Source organism: Anolis sagrei, chromosome 6, assembly GCF_037176765.1.
Source record: "Anolis sagrei isolate rAnoSag1 chromosome 6, rAnoSag1.mat, whole genome shotgun sequence".
In the NCBI taxonomy this organism is placed as follows: domain Eukaryota; kingdom Metazoa; phylum Chordata; class Lepidosauria; order Squamata; family Dactyloidae; genus Anolis; species Anolis sagrei.
This window is the reverse complement of record NC_090026.1, coordinates 78,367,771-78,384,668: the sequence shown is the minus strand read 5'-3', so window position 1 is coordinate 78,384,668 and position 16,898 is coordinate 78,367,771. Positions and strand designations below refer to the sequence as shown.

The 16,898-nt window shown below is 37.6% G+C and overlaps 1 protein-coding gene across 2 annotated transcripts in view; it reads left to right on the top strand.

Moving 5' to 3' along the window:
• The window catches only part of TMEM108 (transmembrane protein 108), a 246,556-nt gene that overhangs the window by 106,201 nt on the left and 123,457 nt on the right, over nucleotides 1-16,898 (top strand). The window lies entirely within an intron of this gene.

The following is a 16,898-nucleotide window of genomic DNA, read 5'->3' as shown; positions in this document are numbered from 1 at the left end:
TGTATTGTACACCGCCACGAGTCGCCCTAGGGCTGAGAGCGGCGGTTAATAAATGCAATAAATAAATAAATAAATAAATAAATGTATGGCCTAACCTTTGATGCACTTATTTTGGCTTACAAGAAAAAAAAATTAATCAAAAGCTGTCTCTCAACAGAATTCAGGCACCCCCCCCCCTCAAAAAAAATAATACTCATTTGGGATCTTATCCAAAACAGTGTGGCAGTTCTTGCCAATCTTCCTGCCATCCTCCTGTAATTCAGTGCTTCTGCTCCACAGTTCTTACAAGCCCCAAGGAATGATGCATTCTTAAAAGGTTTTATTGCACTGTGTCAAATGCACTCACTTTTGTGTCATGACCAGGTTGCTGGTACACCATACAGAAGCAGACATGTCTACGTTTTATTCCCACACGATGCCCCATCGGCCCTTGGGGCTTTGAAGAGCCAATTACTTATTAAATAACAGATGGCATCTTAGATTAGCTCAGATGAGTAAACTCACAGTTACACTGAACAAGGGATTGTAATTAGCTAGTTGAATAACAATAAAAATATTCAAACAGCTGTACTACACACAAAAGGAAGATCCGCACGCCAACCAGTTCATTATCTTCATTCATGGCCACAATATCATCTTAGTAGTAGGATCACAAATTATACAAGTTCCTTTTCATTTCTTTTAACAAATCATTTCTCGCCATTCAAGTAATGCAGTCATAATTGCTCCCAAAAGGAACACTAATATAGACTTAGTGCCGTTTTCATATAATGAATACGTTTGTTGCAAAAGTCTTAGCACAACCGATAAACCTATGTTTTAACCAATTTTAACTAATTTCTTTTATGTAATCTTCTAAAAATGATGTTTCCCTTTCTTTTTATTCATCTGCCTTGGTTATATATATTTCTGTGATGAGAACTCTTATCACAATACCATATTCTGATGCATGGTGCTTCATAATGAGCTGTATACTTTTAAAATCCATACATAAGTAAAAGATGTATAGTAAAAAATATTACATACCAGTACAGTAAATATTTAAGTAGATTTTGTATTCATGCAGGATAAGTAAAAATGTATGATTAAAAAACAGTTTGTAACAAAATGAATCCACTTGTTTTATATTTGCGCCATTGCATATCCCATGTTTCTCATAAATAACAAGATTAATATTAAATAATATGGATATAGGCATCTTAATTCTGCAGTTAATCTCACACCTGAATCAATACCTCTCCCGGAAACATTGGCGTAAAGGAAGTTTTTCTACCTAAATGAAAAATCAATATGATTGTTTCTCAGATATGAAAATTTACAGTCAACCCGCCAAACATAAAACATTGACTTTTCACCTGATGAAAACAAGCTGCTCTAGTTTTCCCAGCAGTGAGGCTTGACAGGACAGATCTCCTTCTTCATGGCTGAAAAGGCTGGTCCACTGCCGGAGGCCCCTACATTTTGCTGGTGAAATAGTATGGTGCCATTCTTATCTCCCTGGAATGAAAGGGGCATGGGGACATATGTTAACGGCCTGTTAGGACACATGAAGGAGGTCGGGAACTCATAGCATCCCCGTCTTAGGGTACTCTAAAATTATAGTATAGATGGATCTTTAAAAATTATTTATATGAATAAATCTATACACATATTAAAAGTGAAAATATGTATGCGTGTATGTGGCTGGGGTGCCTACTTTCACAGACAGGCTCCCACTTTCACAAACTGCTATGATACCCACCTATCAGGAGCCACAACAGGCCCTCCCTCCAATGAAATTGCAGGTTATAGCGAGCACCATGAACATGTAAAACCCCTGCCAGTGTCTTCCAGAAACACAAGATTGCCTATCACCCAAGGGAGCACTTTCATACAGGGACAATTTCATCCTAGATTTTATGTGTTGCCTCCCCACAAACATCTCAGTCTTTCTCCCTCTCTCCATTGGTATGAAATTTGCATGATCCCGCCCACTGCCTCTTCTATAATCCTTTCCTACTCTGACGCACAGCAAACAGAGCAGAATTGATCAGCAACTGAACATATTGGAGGAGTTTGGGGGCCTGACTCAACATGATGGAAGTTGTAGTTCACCCTGCATTATGACAGTACTGTGATCCCCACTGACAATGGACCAGGACCACATTTGGCACACAAAATCTCCATGAGCCACAAAAAATACTGAAAAGGTTTGGGGGGAACTGACCTTGATTTTTAGGAGTTTATAGTTCATCCAGAGAGCACTGTGAACCCAAAGAAACATGGACTCAGACCAGACTTGGCACACATACCCTATATGCCCAAATATTAATACTTGTGGGTTTTGGGGGGAATTGCCCTTGATATTTGGGAGTTGTAGGTACTGGGAATTAAAGTTCACCTGCAATCAAAGAGCACTTTGAATCCCATCAAAGATGGACCTGGACCTAACTTGGCACACAGAATCTCCATGATCAACAAAAAATAATGGAGGGTTTTAGGGGGAAGTCACCTTAATTTGGGGGAGTTGTAGTTCACCTACATCCAGAGTCATCATGATCCCAAACGACAATGCACACATGCCTGATACGTCCAAATTTGAATACTGGATGGGTTTATGAGGGATTGGCCTTGATTTTTGGAGTTGTAGTTCATCTACAACCAGAGAAACTGTGAACCCCACCGACGATGGACCTGAATCAAACTTGGTACACAGAACCACCATGACTAACTGAAAATATTGGAGAGGTTTGGAATTCAGATGACAGTGACTCTCATTATATACCATCAAATGAAAGAAGTTAAGAGCATCAAGCTGGCCAAAGCAAAACAAAATATGAACAAAATCTGCAGGGCAGCCATATTTTTATGTTGCATCGAAAACAAAGGGTCTTATGACCTTAAAGGCACAGGATTGCTCTCCATATAAGTTTATGCCATAGAAACTTTTGAAAAAATGGACTAAAACCAGTTGTAAAATCCAACTTTTTAAGCATGTTGATTCAGTGGACCTGGTCTAATTGAGCCTAGGAGTTGGATTTAGACCCATAAAAAATCCCACAAACTACAGTCTTAGTGGATGAGAGTAGTAAAAATGGCAATTTGATTCTATTTTAGTGCTTGTGTTAAAACTGAAGGGTTTAAAAGATTAATATTTTTACTGAGAATGTTTCTTGTTTAAATAAAGCACTTAATTTCCTCCCTTGAGTATTGAGTATTGAAATCCAGGATTGGGCAAACACATGAGAACTCATTAACTCATTAAAATAAACAAGGCACCTTAACAGAATCCTGCCTGGCAGCATGGAATGAATCCTAAATGCAGATGTTTCGGAGTTCTCATTTCCTTTGACTTGTGATTTCACCCAGCTTTCTTCTACTTTTATAGATGGCGTTTTCATGACTTATTGAAAGCAAAAAAAGTCCATAAAAAACAGGGTTCGTTAAATGCATAAAGCAAAACAAGTCTTATTATTAGCAACTTAATCTTTGTATAACTTTTTTGAAATTGTATATTTCTCTTCTTCCTTATTTCCCCCATTTCCAAATATGTTGACATAGGACAGGTATAATTCAACATTATATAGCAAATGCATTTATATTGGATATCCTCCGATTTGTGACATTTATATTTCCTTAGAAAATCCTCCAATTGATCTGGCAATAGCTCCATATACTTTCCAAATGCAATAAAACATTAGAAGTACAGTAACCCAGATATACTGCCTTGTATAATTTGAAAATGAGTCAAGAACTATGGTTTCTTTTCATTTTGATTGATCTGTACTCTGAATAGACCTTTTCTTTCCCTCTTATTTTATTTCAAAGGGATGTAAACTATTGTGCTTTATAAAAAGGAATAATTTATGATCAGGTCACTGGTTTATGAACCCATGTTCTTTCTGGAGAGGAATTTCTCTCTTTGACATCTAACCCTTGAAGCTCAAGGTTAAGAGGAATAAATGGCATCTTTCACAACAGAAGTGGCCGTAATAAAGCTTCATATGAAATGTCATATATACACCAGTACAATACCTTCTCTTCCATATTTTGATCTCAACCGTTCAGGGCAGCAGAATCCATATTTTAGAGTTCATATTTTCCCATTTTTCCTATATTGAATGCACAAGGGTAGGGAAAGTAGTAAAATGATTTTATTAAAAGCAGTCTTAATAATAGAGGTCAAGAAAGAACGGTAATATCCATAACACAACTATATTCATCTACCCATCCATCCTATTTGCAATTTGTGTACTCAAAGCATAGGATCCAGTGATTTCTGAGGAGCGCGGAAGGGGACACACGACTATATCCTATATCTTATATCTAATCTTATATCTAATTCCTGCTCTGGAGAAAACAGCCCAATAGTCTTTTCTTTCAAGACTATCTTTCAAGGGTTAGAGAGCAAACCACACTATAAAGCTTCATACAAACAGGGTTCCGGTTTTACGTCAAAGATTTACTGTATATACTTGAGTATAGGCTGGGGTTTTCAGCTCTTTTTTAGGCTGAAAAGCTCCCCTCAGCTTATACTCAAGTCAAAGTTATTTATTACTTTACTCTTTTTTAAATTATTATTATTATTATTATTATTACATTTATGATTTTACTCTATTTATAATTATTTTATTACATTTATTTATTTATTTATTATTATTTATTATGACAACTGGAACGGAATATAGACTATGAGATTGGTTATGATTCTATGATAAGACGAAGCGGATTACTTTAGTGTAATTTAAATGATAATGTATTAGTGATATGTTGTTTTGCCGCTGTAGCTGATTGTAAAATATGCTTTTTATATGTTGTACACCGCCGCGAGTCGCCCTAGGGCTGAGAGCGGCGGTTAACAAATGCACCAAATAAATAAATAAATAAATATTCAAAAACATTTAACATACTAATGCCTCAATTAATATAATTTTATTGGTTTCTGGGATTCCAAAATCCAAACTGTCCACCTAAGTGATTGAGATAATAACACCGTTGTTTTTTGATGGTTCAGTGTACCCTCGCTTTGTTTCATGCACAAAATTATTAAAATATGGTGTTTGAAATTACCTTCAGGCTATATGTTTAAGATCTATCTATCTATCTATCTATCTCATAAGTGAAGTTTGTGTTTATACTTGGATCTTATCTCCAAGATATCTTATTAGATGTATGCAATATTCCAGAATCCTTCTGGGGCCAATATTTTCAGATGAGGGATACTCAACTTGCAGTTATAGAAATAGCAGCTTTTTCAAAAATCTATTATCATGAAGAGGCAAATGTTAGTACCATGATGACACATGATCAGGGATAAGGCTTGACAGTATTGTTAAGAGGAAAGGGTGCCTACTAAAAGTGACTTGCCCAAGAGCCCTTCAAAACCTGCAATCAACTCTAGTAGGGAATGTTTATAGGGATTTCTCTGTGCAGTTGTCAGCCCAAGATTCATTATGAAAATATGGAGTGCCTGTAGAAAGCATATATTTTTGCTACTTAAGTCTTTCCGGTTCAGATTGTGAATATTGGACAATTCTTGTCAAGAACAGTCTGCACTGGAACAACACTTTCAAAGAAAGCAATTTATATTTCTGAAAAGTGTGGCATAATATTAACTTCTAATCTCCTACAGGGTGAGTTGTGGACCTCAATATCTTGTTGGATTGCAACTTCCAGCATCCCTCACTATTAGCTGAACCTCCTAGGGACAATACAAATTTCCCTCCAACCAGGCATGTAGCCGGGGGGGGGGGGACTTGGGGGGCTTCAGCCCCCCCCCCCCCGAAATTCTCATGGTGGTTCGCGAAAAGGCCTTACTGGTGCATTATTTAGACTGTTATGTTTATTCATATCATGATCTGATCACCATACTCAATATATCCTATATGCATGGGGGTATTGGGTAACGATACAAAAGGTTTGCTAGGGTAGACCCTCTTTCACTCAGACTCAGCCCCCCCCCCCCCCCAATCGAAATCCTGGCTACGGGCCTGCCTCCAACAATATCTGAAGGGCTACAAGTTGCCAATCTTCCTCAATTATATAGTAACACAATGTGGTACAGCATGCCTTGTATACTGAGACTGGTTTTTGGTTTAATAGTTATTAATGTAGTCCTCAACTCTTGTGATTAAGAATGTGTTCAGAAGTGCAAATACTGATCTCAGTATTGTTTACTGTGTTCTAAATCCAATCTCTTCTGACCTGTGGAATCGTTAATGGAAGGCAGTCTGTATCCACGTATGTGCTGAATTTATGTTCCAGACGTTGTTTTACACAACCATAAAAAGGATTTACACAGCTATAATTTTTCCCCTTCCTGTACTACGTGTTAGTGAGCAAGTCTTAATTAATTCATCTGTAGGCAATCAACATAATATGAGCAAATCTGCTAACAGCGCCTTAGTTCCTTCTGAAGGTCCCACCAGGGGTCTTGATGAAAGGGAGAAGCCTTCAGACACAGTCTGGAATGATTATTTTTCTTTCATCCTGCAAAGGGACAGGCAGACTGGAAGCCTCCACCAAAGGAATGAAAAAGCAGAACTCAAGACAATTGAGGATCAGATGCATCTCCCACTGGAAATGGGTTCAAAAAGATTTGCTAATGGTGAATAACCAAGTGCAAAATAATTAGTATTGCCCAGTGATTTTGTTTCAATGTGAAGAAGACACTGTGAGTTTTGTAACTTTCCAAAAGTAACTTTCTCAGTCTCTAGAAGGAAGTTATCTGTATACACTTCAAACCTCTGTGTTTTAACCTACCAGGAAATGTTAGATTTTTTTGAGTGCTAATGGCACATCTTTTCTAGGAAGGATACAACAGGAGGCCCCATAGGTTTGCTAAGAAGAGAAGTGGGAGCATGTTTTGTGTCTCTGGCATTTTAAAGCCAACAAACCCTGTAAATATTACAGCACCATTTCATTTGTACTCCTCTTACATTCTCTTTTATCCTCCCTACTTCAGAACTTCATTTTCTGCTTCAGCCAGTATTAAACACCCTAAGGAAAGGGTGGAAGAAGCTGTTCAGTGCTGAAGTTACGAGGAAGCGGGAGGAACCTCTTGTTTACAACTAGAAATGAAAAAGAATTTCATATTAAACAAGATTTTTTAACAACTTGATTTCCACAGAGTTTACAACTTGATTCAATTCCGTGTTATTATTAACAAGTGTATTCTTTGGTTTCTTTTCATCTGGAAGAAACCATGAAATCTTTTTTCTTTTCTCAATCATATGCAAGTTTTTAAAAGTACATTACTAAAAGTGTATATGTGTGTATGAAAATATAATTTGTTAATATAATGAGGTCAATATACTTTGACCTCATCATACTATAGAATGAATCCACTTTAAATCTTTGCCGCCTCCTGCTGAATTCTGGGGTTTGTAGTTTAGGGAGGAGCCTTTAACAGCCTCACTAAACTACAAACCCCAGAATTCTGCAGGAGACAGAAACCAGATTTAAAGTAGATTAATTCTCTTGTGTGATGAAGCAATAAGGAAATGTGTAAGACATGTGGGGGTATACATTACAAAAAGATTCTATCAGGAAACAGACATATTTCCATTTAAGAAGGCGAAGAAATATTTCATATCCTGATAAAGAACTTGGACAGGGATGTGAATCCTAGCGGGAGTCTAAGAAATGCAATGAAAACGAAACTGACAGGTTTCCACATCTCTAGTTAGAGAGTGTGGCAGATCTAAAGCCCACCTGGAAACCGCCTGTTCTCCTTTCCACTCCTCCCTATCACTGCTTTTGCACTAGTGCCTTGCAGCTTAAATCCCCTCCTTAAAATGCTGGGATAGATTTTGAAGTATAAAAGAGAATTATTTACCTAGAGGAGACATTTTACATCTGCTGGGGGATGTTGTGTTCCTTTAAAGCGAATATGATGAAAGGCTGCTGAGCGCATTTGTCACATCTGAAGTCAGAGCATTTTATCATACACTGAATAAATTAGATTTAATCATAGCAAAGGCTTTGAACCTCATGTTGGGTCACGGGCCAGTTATTTGCAAGGCCAGCTCTTCTGCTTTGTTTACAGTGTAATGGATGTATATGCGGAAAACTGAAAACCAAAATGAAAAATTGCTATTTGAACCTGAATTATAGATCATACATTAGGTGTGATAGGCAGGAAATTGTAGGAAAATATTCCTGATTGCACTGTATGGCTTAAAACAACAAAAATAGGACATTTTGTGACATATTCATTCCTAAAATCAATAAAGATTCTTGATATGACCAGAATCCTGGTTTGAATACTATGTTATCATTAAATGTAATTGATTGTACCTTCTCACAGGCGCTCTATACCCATGGGTTCTGCATCCACAGATTCAACTATTTCTCATTTACTTTTGGACAATACATTTATTATCTAGTTTGCTGTTTGGAATGAAGTTTTGTTTCACTTTGCTTCAATCTGGGACAACCTCCTTCAGACATAATGAATGACCCAGCATTTAGGAACCTGTCAGCTCCTCTGGACCTTCTTTGTTTTCTATTCATCATAATGTCTTAGTTGTCCTTTTTAATTTAGTTGAAGTGCAGTGTGGGTTGGAGGTGAAAATTGCTCACTATGGAAGATTAGAATTGTCTGTGTTTGGAAAATCTACACTTCTATTAATCATCATGATTTTATTATGCACTAAAGGTAATAGCGGCTAAGATCAAAAAGAGCATTTAAGGTAATATTTCCTAAGGTCTGTAAGAAAATTTAGCGATTACTAGCCAATTTATGAGGGCAGAGATATTGCTGTTATCTTCAATACCATTATCTCCTAAGGTTCCACATATATATCAGGTAGAGGTCAGTAGTCTTGTTCTCTGACATTGACTTAGAGCAGGTATGAGCAAACTAAGGCCCGGAGGCCGGATGCAGTGCCCTGGATGCTTACCTCAGGCCTCCTCATTTTCCCTGTCCTCTTAGAAGAAGGACATGCCACATCCTTATGCCAAAAAGATGGGGGAGGAAGACACGTAGCAGCTGAAAGAGCCCTGGAGCACTCTGTCACCTCTTTCTGGCATAAGGACGATGTGAGCAGCCCCATCTTTCTGCCAAGAGGACAGTTCAAAAGGAACACAGCGGACGGGAGCTTTCAGGAGCACCCTCAACTGCCGCCTGTCTCGCCTTCCTCCTGGCATATACAGTCCAAGGATAAGGGGAAGAGGATGGGGAGTGGGATCGGCGCAGTCACCACGTGTCCCTCCTTCCTCCCAGTATAAGGATAGGGTGAGCAGCCCATCCTTATGCTGGAAGGGCAACCTAAAGATGACCCAGGCCCTGCCCTGCCCCTTCCTGGCCCCACCCTCTCCCGGAGCCTCCCTTTCCAGGCCTGCCCCACCCAGTATGTGCTTGACACCCCTCACTCCTAGCACAGCCCTTCCGGCCGGGCCCACAATGTGGCCCCAAGACAAAAACGTTTGCCTATTCCTGGCTTAGATCAAGGCTTCTTAAACTTTTTCTACTCGCAATCCCTTTCCACCCAAGAAATGTTTATATGACCCCAGATATATAGATATATAAAACAGGTATCAAAAAAAGAAATATTTACTGATAATACATTTGCGTTTGCAAGGCTTTCTGAACATGCAGATTTTCATTTTTGTGGAGTACAGCTGAAGCATTTTCTGCAGAGTTCACTGCAAACACTCCAATTTGTTGCTAATATGTTGGTGTAAATGGGTGGCGTTCAAAAACCTTTTACTATTATCAAAACATTTTTGGTGAACCCAACATTGAGCTAAGGAGAATCCCATTTGGGTTCAGGATCCACAGTTTAAGAAGCAGTGACCTAGAGCATGAGTAAGAAAATGGGCCACATGCAACTCCTGAACACTATTTTTATGAACGCCCTCTCAGACCCCATCTACACTGCCATATAATCGAGTTTCTGAATCCAGATTATCTGTTTTAAATGGGATTATATAGCAGTGTAGTCTAATGTAATCCAGTTCAAAGCAGATAATCTGGATTCAGAAGCTAGATTATATGGCAGTGTAGATCCAGCCTTCAATTTAATTTACAGTATGGTCATCAGTGTAATGTTGTATTTAGATAACTGTATTTGATACTTGTATGTGGTTGTGTATCTTGTGTGTGGTTGTGTATCTTCCTGCTTCCTGGTCCTAAGTATCTTGAGAGAAAGAGTTATTTGCCAGGCAGCAAGTGGGTAGGCTATGTTTCCCTACGCTGTGTTGAGCAAGGGACTGCCCTTGGAGGAAAAGTGATTTTCATTATGCTACCATATGTACTGCAGATGGATTTCCCCTTTCCACTGTATAGCAGGGAAATAAAACATTAATGCTTTCATATGGCATATATATATATATATATATATATATATATATATATATGAATGACTAAATGGATGTCATGTGAATATATGCATATATGAGATATGCATGCACATGCATCTTTGTGTCAGATTTTTTTTTTGTTTTTGCAAATTTACTGATTTATTTTTTGAAAACCCAAACTGCCTCTCATCCTAACAGATTTTAGGACAATACACAATAGTAACAATAAATAAGAACAAAAACATAAAACACATCATTGTCATTCTCCATAAAACGTGGAGACAGCAAAAACATATACTCACAAGATAGAGGCAGTTAAAACCAACCTAAAATGTCTAAGTAAAGAAGCATGTCTTGTTTGAACACCAAAGCAAATGTAATCCAGTTCAGCACAAAATTTCCAGAGGCTGGCTGTCCCATTGTATGTACATGTGAACAGTAATCCCCTAATCCTAACGCAAATGAGTGTTTACGTGATTGTGTATGAATGTGGTGTGTGCATGCATGTGTTTGTATGTATGGGGGGGGGAGTCGCATGTGTACAGTAAATATGCTCATGTGCAGGTATATTTCCTTTGAGCTTATCTACCACCAGTATGTGAATCCCCAACCTCTTTCTCTCAAAGGCATAGAATTATATACAGTAATCAGTCTTTGTTATAGAGAATAAATTCCTCCTTTTAAGGAATAAAATTTTAATTTCTAAGCACATTAGGACCTTTATTTAGAAATACAACATTTATGCAACTTCTGTTTACGTATTTCCTGCCATGTAGGCTTTCCCTTTCTTTTCCTTTTGTTTTTGCTTACTTTCAAAATGAAAGTATTACTTTAAAAAGCTGTCATTTTTGCCTCTACTGACTTCCCGTGAAGTATCCAAGTCTGTTGAAACTCTGCTCAGCAGTTTCCCTTGAAATGTATAAGCTATAAAGTCAAGGGCAGATTTGACCCAAAGGACCACGTTCAGTATATTGTGCTGAATTTTATGTAAGCCTCATGACCATTCAATGCACTATTTTTAAGCTAGCAGCCAAAAAAAAAAAAAAAGATGAACATGTATGGACAAAATGTCATATGATTTTTATTCTTTTACAATCCCTTTCTTACTTCCAAAAATCAATAAATAGTCTAATCAATTTAATGTAAAGGTAAAGGTTTCCCCTTGACATATGTCTAGTCATGTCTGACTCTGGGGAATAGTGCTTATCTCCATTTCTAAGCAAAAGAACAGGCATTGTCCATAGACGCCTCCAAGGTCATGTGGCATGCATGACTGCATGGAGTGCCGTTACCTCCCCGCCTAGTAATCTACTCACATTTGAACTGCTAGGTTAGCAGAAGCTGGGGCTAACAACTGGATTTGAGTCAGTCAGCAGGTTCTGCAGCTCAGTGGTTTAACCCACTGTCCCACCATGACCCCCCCCCCCATTTAATCCATTTAAGAACAATCAAAAGTAGCACAATAACTTATATGTTAATACACACAACATTGTACAATTGCTGGTAGACTTTTATATTCAAGACAGCTCTGGCCTAGGAAAAGATATTAGATCCAAATAAATTGGCAATTAAATACAGATGTTATTTTCCTAGTGATTATTTTAGAATAATAGCCCTGGTTATTGGTAGGTGTTGGAGAGCTAATCATTCTATTCTGCTACGGAAGTCAGACAACATAGATTCTGTGGTATGAACAACAAAGAAAAAAAAATTGAAACAATATATCCCAGCTTGCCCCAGAACTATAGGAAATTTCTGCATTTCAGACCAGAAAGGATGGAGAATGTTTTCGGTGCCTTTTTAAAAAAATGATTAATTTATTAATTTATTTACAACATTTATATTCCGCCCTTCTCATCCCGAAAGAGACTCAGGGCGGATCACAGAACACATATATGGCAAACATTCAATGCTGTTAAACAGACAGGACAAACAACAGATAGAGGCATTATGTTGGCATTTTTCTCCTAACTTTGGCGTCCTGGAGGTTATGCTCAATTCCGGCAACAGTGGGGTGCTGTTGTTCCATCCTCTATGACGAAGAGCCTTGATCTCAGACTTCCTACTTCCTTTGATCACTGTCATTTTTCTGGTATTTATTTTCTTGTACCTTAAAATACCTCCCCCGCATAAGCTCAATTTCTCTACTCATAGCTCACAGCTGTTTTTGAACTGCTTAGGTGGTGTCCTGAGTTTCTCTTCAAAAACAGCCTTAATACAACAGACACAAAGCTAGTTCAATCTGAGTGAAAACCTTGGCATCAGAGTCGTTGTTATCAGCGAAAGTTGACTACTCTTTCTTCTGATTTATAGCCCTGAATTCCCCATGCAGGAGATGCTAGGGCGTCTCCCAATTAGCTCAGCGTTTTTAGCAGCTATTCTAGCTGAATGCCGCCTGTGCTCTGTCTCCTTTCGTCTCTCTGGAAATGTGGGCACTTGCACAACCTCATCATCTGATTCTTCTTCTCCCTCCAATTTCTGAGTACTTCCCTGCTCCCCTTCCTCTTTCGAAGATGAAGAATCTCTAACAGGTGGACAGTAAGCTGGGCTGAAGGTGATTAACCAGCTGTGCTAAAGCCCAGCCCTGAAATGCACACATTTTTTCCAACTCCAGGATGGAATAAGCTTGCAATTTAAAAAAAAGATTTAACGTGGAAAAAATGAAATTGACAAATTCATTCACCCCAACCCAGAACTTCAAGATCCGGATTTGTATCCTTATGTGTTCCTCCATGGTAATGCTCAGTTTGAATTGCCATCTTTTTTCCTCTCTATAGTGAGGTCCTCACTCTTAATACATGTGTGGCTGACAGATAAAAGGTGATTATATTCATACTGTGGATTAGATGTGCCTGTTGGGTTTGGCCACTGCATATAGAGAAGAAATTGTTTTCCATTCTGGTAGTTTTGAAAGAAGTAGCTGTGTTAGTCTCCTGCAGCATATAAAGAAGGAACGGGAGGGAGAGAAAAGGAATGTGGATATAAACTACTTCACTGGGTCTTTCTGGATCTTATTCCATTTCATCTCAGTCCTACAACTGTGTAAGAATTCTTTGTACCTGAACATTTATTATCATTTTGTATTGCATCTGAAGAAGTGGGTTTATGTCCATGAAAAGTCAAGTGAAATTGAAAACCAGATAGTCTTTAAAGTGCTGCCACATTCATTCTACATTTTATGTTGTTTTCTATTTATTTTTAAATAATTTATCAAAATTGGCTTCTGTTCAGAAATTTTGATCAATACATGGAAACAAAGATGCCTGGATACACAATCATAGCTCCTTCTCCTTCCCTGTTTATCTCCAGACACTTTGCTTGTGATTATCTGTCTTGAAGTGTGATTTTCCTTGTTTGGTGAAATAGTTTTAAAATTTGACATTTTGACATATTTTTTAATAAAATAACAATAAGCACTTAACACAAAGCCCCATTTTTAGAAACACCAACATTACTATACACGACTACTTTGACAGCAAAATCAATGAGTTCAGAAAGACTTACTCCACAGTAAATAAGAAAAATGTTACAACCCGAAATGTCAAACTTGTTTTTTAAAAGCCAGGTTTGGGGATATTAAACAGAAGAAAGAAAGAATATCAAAATTAAATGTATGTTAGTATGATTCTGAAAACTAAATGAGAGGGAGAGAGAGAACTTGCCAAAAGAACCATGAACAGGAAAAGAGAACAGCAAAAAAAAAAAGCAAAAAAAAAAGCGAATCATCCCCTTTTGCATTTTTATTAGGAAAAAAATCTTAATATGCTCAATTGAACTTATTCCCAAGTATATATGAGATTACAGCGGGAACAACCAATCTGTACTTTGGCATTATATTTAGCTTCATGAACTGTGTTCTCATATACAAGATCAATGACAAAATGTCAATAAAAGTTAGTTAATTGAACTAAAAATTATGCACATTCTCTAGGAAATATGTGCACATTTCTTAACATTCACAACCTATTTTAAAACAGAAATGGAGGTGAGAAGATATATCTAAAGGGGAGTGTTCTTTATCACTGGGTATATAAATAGCTATAAAGTGATAATGTAAGTGAATGTCTCACGTCTTCTGCTGGCAAATGGAACTAATAAAAGTGGCAATACCAAGAGACTTCCATCTACAAATCAAATTCATTCCTCCCGCTTTCATAAACTCCTTGGCATTTAATCAGCAGTGAAGTGCTGTTTATTGGTTTAGCTTATATCGCAGATGCCTTCAAGAACATCTCCTAAATAAGCTCAGAAGGAATGATATTGGAGAACATTAAAATGACTTGCCTTAAGTTGGTGGTAGATTTGGTGAGGGAGAAGTTCTCCTGAGAAAGTTTAGGTATGAAGTACTTCAAGATTGTTGTTAATAGTTTTTGAGAATGTGCTCTTCACCCCATAGTGGTAGATCATGCATCTTGAGACCATAATAGAGGTTAGTGAATTCATTGTTTTTAAGGTTGCTCCAATACTTTTTGTTCCATAGGGTGGAGAGATACATGATGCTCCTGCACTATCTTCATTCAAGATAAGGCATGTCAAAAGCCAACAAAAGCAGAAATCTTTCACGTACCTCTCCTTAGACTTCGTAGTTGTAAAAAAGTTATACAATAAATAACTAATGTGATATTATTTCATGACATTCCAGCTCTGTTGCCTAAGGACAGTGCTTCATCCTTTTTTAAGACATGCCTGGTTGCAATGGTCCAAAGAGCAACTCCAGGACCTCACAAGGGGGTTTCACCAGCATGGTGGACATTTTAAATGTTTGTTTTTTTATATATCTGCTCCCTTTTCAATTTCTTGTAATAACATACAGCTAATTGGATACTGCTTTGGATTTTGGATGTTGCCATGAATTTAGAAGTTCTAAACAGAATAATTGCCAATAGCCTTAGGTGTTTACTTTCCAAGTGTTTTCCATAACTTCTCAAAGATTATTAGGGTCTGGCTGGATGCGTGCTAGGATAAAAAGGAAGGGAGGAAAGGAAGGATAAGCTGGGAAACAAAGGAAGGAAGGGAGAGGCTCGGGATGCCCTCTTCTCATCCTTCATACAGAATATATCTGCTGTTGTACCTGCAATTTGTTTCAGCATTTCTGGTAGGATGGTATCATTCAAAACACCCAAATTTAGGAGACCCATAAAGGGTGTGTTTTGCTGTTTTCCAACAGAGAGCAACAGTCAATGTGTTCAGGAGAAACAGATGGTGTATGTACCTGCTGCCTGAGATAATTACTTCATAGGCTTTCTCAACCTTTTTAGCGTGGAGGAACCCTTGAAATATTTTTCAGATCTTTTCATAAATATCATCACATCTACAGCTGTAATGGAAGAAAGATGGGGTATCCTATAAACAAATATATAAAATGTAAAAGTCTATTTTTCCCCATAAATCACCATCTCTCATGAGAACTTTGTGGCCTCTTGTGGAACATTAGGGTTTCAGGGAACTATTATTGAGAAATCCTGATCTAATTGTTGCTATGGCTCTGTCAAGACTTAGTAGCAAATTGATTAACCTCTACTGAATCTGATTTTTGTAGTTAAGAAAGCCCTCTAGCATAATGCATATAAATAAATTAAGCAACATTTCCATGGAATAAAAAGTCATGCATATTAAAAGTTTATTTTGATGCAGGGCTTCTTCTTTTTTACACACAGCAGCATCAATTTCAATGTTATGAATTTGCCTCCACTTATGTTTTCATTGCAAACAAACTGTCACCAAATGTCCACTTACAGAAGAGTGTTCCTCTTTCTCTGTGGATACTTATTATGTTCTACTCTCGAAGATTGTGTTCTGTTCCCATGGAGCAAATTCTAGGGGCCGCAATGGTGCAATGGGTTAAATCCTTTTGCTGCTGAACTGATGACCTGAAAGTTGGCAGTTCGAATTCATGGGACGGGTTGAGCTCTCACTGTCAGCCCTAACTCCTGTTAACCTAGCAGTTAAAAACATGTAAATGTGAGTAGCTAAATAGGTACTGCTTGCGCAGGTGGTATATGCAATATAAATAAAATATTATTATTATTATTATTATTACTATTATTATTACTACCCCGCCCTCATACTCTCTCAAAAAAATGCAAGCCGAGAGAGTGAATCCTTGAGGTGGTCCTAGAATGTGTATCATGTGAGAAGACTAAGGAAGTATTAGAAGAAGTCGTTGAACCAATTGGTTTATAAGCAAAATATATGCTAGTTATACTGTTTCCATTTAATTCTATAACTGTTGAGTTACTTCTCTCCGTCTTCCTTTTCTTTGTTAATTTAAAATTGTTGTTTTAAGTACAGTGACATTTTTTCTTTATTAATTGCAGTAAATAGTTTTTAGTCTGCGTAAGAGACCAAGTGGGAAAAATGCTTGCCTGTGTGCTTTCCCTCTTGGTCTGGAAATTGGAAACCACTTGTCTTCATGTGCAGTGTTTCTCTCTTTATTCATTGTTGGCACCCTGCCTTCTCCTACACAAGGATCCTTCATCCCACTGTTTAGTAAACACTGTACCCAATTACAGTTCTCCGTAGTGCTTCTTACTATATGGCCAGAATGGCCAATAAAACAATGTGGCTTCTTTTTAAAAGTAATTCATACAAGTTCCTGGTGTTTGTTTCTTTTA